Source organism: Chinchilla lanigera, unplaced genomic scaffold (genome assembly GCF_000276665.1).
Source record: "Chinchilla lanigera isolate Chin_1 unplaced genomic scaffold, ChiLan1.0 scaffold00050, whole genome shotgun sequence".
NCBI lineage: Eukaryota > Metazoa > Chordata > Mammalia > Rodentia > Chinchillidae > Chinchilla > Chinchilla lanigera.
The window spans coordinates 1,879,323-1,883,755 of NW_004955451.1; the positions used below are offsets into that span (position 1 = coordinate 1,879,323).

The 4,433-nt window shown below is 41.6% G+C and overlaps 1 protein-coding gene across 1 annotated transcript in view; it reads left to right on the plus strand.

The window, feature by feature from the left end:
• Ppm1d (protein phosphatase, Mg2+/Mn2+ dependent, 1D) overlaps window positions 1-4,433 on the plus strand; it is a gene marked incomplete at its 5' end in the record, with an annotated part of 37,685 nt that overhangs the window by 1,213 nt on the left and 32,039 nt on the right.

The following is a 4,433-nucleotide window of genomic DNA, read 5'->3' on the forward strand; positions in this document are numbered from 1 at the left end:
GCTCCTCGCCGTGCGGACACCCTCCGAGGCGCCGGCGAGCCGGTGCTGGCCCCTGCGCGACTCGCTTCGGTGGCCGCCGGCGGAAAAGTGTTGGAAAGCCGGCGCCAGATTTTACCTCCAAGAATAAATGGAAGTTATTGCTGGAGTCAGGTGGAGGAAGCGGGAAATCGCCAAAATTGAATTTTTTTTTTTTTCCTACAATCTGTCATCCTTTTGCTCCTGATGGACTTGTCTCTCTCGGTTGCCCCCTACTGGTGGTGTCAGTTCTCCAAACGGACCCGAGAGGCGCTTTGGAGTAGGGTGAGCTGATTTCCAAGGGCTGAAATGCGATCATCCAGCTCACAGCCTTGGAGGGAATTCTGTCGTGGTGATGTTTTAAGATCGTGAGCTTGTCCTGCTTATGAAAAATAAAAATGCAGAACGTGTTGCTTCTTAAACTGGCCCCCTCTTAGAGCGGTGTGCGTGTTGGCTTCTGCTAGGGTGTGTGTGTGTTTGTGTGTTAGTGTTAGATGCCTTAGCTAATTGCTTGCAGATAGGAAATTCTCAACAGTTGCTAGTTAAGAGTACTGAGAAATTGTAAACGTCTATCGGAGTAGAACGGTAAGGAGTCACTCTATGCTGAAAGGAATTAGAGACTTTACCTAAAAATTCAGCGTAGTAGTTTTATCCAACTTTTCAGTGTTTTGTAAGGCAGCCAGAATTTCTGCATAGAACTTGTCGTGAGGGATTATAGTTGCTTATGACTGAATAAATGGCACACATCTTTGCTAGGAAAAAAGAGGTGATACTTTTCTGTCATTAAAAAAATCCCTTTGCTGATGGTAGCATTATAAAGTTGCTTTATTTTCAGCAAAGGGACAGAGACATAGGGAAAGGAGTGTTACAGATTTGTAAAATACAGAACATTTTTAGAATGGTATTGTCAGAGAGTTGTAGACTGGCTTGTTTCAACGTCTGTTTTCCATTTGCTTGGCTTTCTTCCAAGAAATATTTGATCGACTCAGAGATCAACCACTAGGCCTTTTGGAGGCGGTTCCGTTCCAATCCCAGGGGCCCCTATTATGGATTTATTTTGTTTTTGTGCAGGCAGCACAGAGCTGAAAGCACTGTAGTATATTCTGGAAATACATCATTGACTGCAGAGGAACTAGAAGTGGACCGCAAGGCAACAAGGTAGAGGGAGATTAGACAAAAGAGCTATTTAGATTCCTGTTTTGCAGTACATTGGGAGCAGTGTGAATTTGCCGTATGCTCGAATGTTACAGATTTTAAAAACCTTTATGATTTGATCTGTTTCTTGCCCCCGACATCCAACCTAGGCCGTCTTACATGCTAAGCACAAGCCCTACAACTGAGCTAAACTCAGCCCCTGAACGGACTGACTGACTTTTCTCTTTTCCTTTTTCCCTTTTTCTTTCTGAGACACAGGGTCTTTCTGTGTAACCCAGGCTGGCTTCAAACCTGTGATCCTCCTGCCTCGGTCTCTTCAGTGCTGCGACTACAGCCATGTGCTACCCTGCCTAGTTTAGTACTCGTGTTTTTAATCCTGTAATTTTACTCACATTTTTCCAGGCACATTGAGATAATTCCATTTTCTTGGATTCCTGCCCTGCCCCCGTCAAAAAAAACACCCTCAAATATATAAATATAGAGTGTAGCTTTATGTATCTATATTCATTGTTCATTATATAGACTGTAAGTCAGTGTTTTCTTTTGTGAAGATGTCAGTTTCTTTTGGAATTGAGCATCCTTGGTTCTGCTTTTGTAATGCTCATTAGGTGATTAGCAGTTGTCAAACTTTTGCTCTCAGAGCCTTTTGTACTCTTTTTTTCCCCTCAGCGCTGGACATTGAACCGAGAGAGTGCTGAGCTGCATCTCCAGCCCTTTCTAATTCTATTTCCTTTAGAAGTAGGATTCACTGAGTTGCCCAGACTTGTCCTGGACTTGCAGTCCTGACTCAACCTTCTGAGTGGCTAGGTCACAAGCAAGTGGCTAGGTCACCAGGTGGTGACACCTGGCTTGTACTCTTACTATTTTTGGTGTTGGAGAGTGACCCCATGGCTGGGCACACGCTAGGCATGTGTTTTACCACTGAGCCACTACCCCAAGCCCTTGTACTCTTAAATTATTAAAGTATCCCAGAAGAGCTTTTGTTTATATAAACATCTGTCAGTATTTACTACTCAAGCCAGGCGCGGTGGTGCATGCCTGTAAGCTACCAGAGAGGCTGAGACAGGATTCAAAGTTTGAGGTCAACTTGAGCAATTTAGTGAGACCTTGCTTCAAAAAGTTTTTTAAAAAGTTCTCAGGACATAGTTCAGAGGCAGCTTGCCTAGCCTGGGCCAGGCCCTGAATTCAATCTCCAGTACTACCAAAAAAAAAAAAAAAGGAAAACACATACATATCTCACCTAGACATATATGAGATATATATATAGATAGATATCTATCTATCTATATATATACACTATAAGAAATTTTAAAGTAGTCTGTTTCAAGACAATATACTCATATGTATACATTTTTTCACAAAAATCTTTTTTCCAAAATAGCAAATATTATTGAGATTTGTATTTTTAAAAAAATTTAGTTCATTTTTTTGAGAACAAGGTCTCTAACTACATAATTCAGGCTGACCTTGAACTCAAAGCAGTCCTGCCTCAACTTCTTGAGTGCTGGGATTACAAGTGTGTGCCACTATGGCTAGCTTGTTATTTATTTATTTATTGTGCTGGGGAATCAAACCTAGGGCCTCCATTTGCTAAGCAAATGCCATATAACTGAATATATCACTAGATAATTAATTCCTTTAGGATTGACCATGTAGTACTTTGCCCCAAGTAGCTGCTCAACAACCACTTGAGTTTAGTTCAATTCTTTGAGTGTGAAGATGAAATAAATTGGCTTCTTTACATTTTTTAAATTAAATTTTTAAAAAAAATTTTCTTTTAAAAATTGTAGTTAAGTACACATAACATGAAATTACCTTTTTGATTGTTTTTTTTTTTTTGAGACAGGGTCTTGCTATATAGTTCAGGTTGGCCTTGAGTTTGTGCTACCTTGGCCTCTAAGGTGCTGGGATTGCAGGGGTGTGCCATTGTGCCTGGTTTAAAAGTTACCATTTTAACCATCTCTGGGTGTAAAATTCAGTGGCGTTCAGTAACATTCAGAACTATAGAACTTCATGCTCATTACTTGGTGCTTACTAAGACCCAGCTGTTTCCTGCTCTCCCAACCTCCATTCTACTTCCCGTCCCTGTGAATTGACTCCATACCTTATATAAGTGGAGTCATACAATATTTGTCTTCTGTGATTCTTTGAGGTTCATACACGTTGTGTATGGTGGAATCCTCCCCCGCTTTTTCCTTTTTCTTTTTAAAAATAGGATCTTGATATGTGGTCTAGGTTGACCTCCGGCTTCTAGGCTCATGCAGTCCTCCTGCCTCAGCCTACCAAGTAGCTGGGACTGTGGGAGTATATTACTGTGCCTGGCTCTTTTCCTTTAAGGTTGTTCTGTGTTATGCATACCACATTTGTTTATTTACTAATTATTGATAGACATTTGTGGGTTTTTTGCCCACTTTTTAGCTGGTTTATGTTGTTGTTGTTGTTTTATGAGACATGGTCTCGCTATGCAGTTGAGGCTGGTCTTGAGCTCACTTTGTAGCCCAGCCTGGTCTTGAACTTGCAGTGATCCTCCTTCCTCAGCCTCCTGAGTGCTGGGATTACAGGCATATGCCATCATGCATGGTGGCTGTTGTTAATAATGCCACTATGAAGATTGGTGTACAAATATGCTGTGTCCTTGTTTTCAGTTCTTAAAGATAGAAGTGAAATTGTTGAATCATATGGTAGTTCCCTGTTTAAGTTTTTGAGGAATTGCCAAACTGTGTCCACAGCAGCTGCAGCAGGTTACATTTCCACCAGCAAGTATATAAGAGTTCTCTTTTCTCCATCCCCTTGCTTATCCTTATTTTCCTTCTTTAAAAATAATAGCCTTCTTACTGCGTCTGAAGCACTTTCTTATATTTTAAAATAATACCTTCTCAGCTAGGCATGACCTCAGCTGGGCATGGTAGCATATGCCTGTAATTCTACCACTTGGGAGGCTGAAGCAGAAAGATTGCAAGTCTGAGGCCAGCCTGGCCTTTGTAGCTAATTCAAGGACTAGAGTACATGGTGAGACACTGTCTCAAATAACCAAAAGAAGGAAAACAAAAACAAAAAAGCTACCTTCTCACCCAGCATGGTGGTACAAACCTATAATCCCAGCACTAAGAGACTGAGGCAGGAAGATCACTGTGACTTCAATGCCAGCCTGAACTACATGAGACCCTGTCTTAAGAAAAACAAAACTGCTGGATGTGATGGGGCACTTGGGAGGCTGAGGCAGGAGTATCTTTGTGAGTTCAAGACCAGCCTGGGCTACAAAG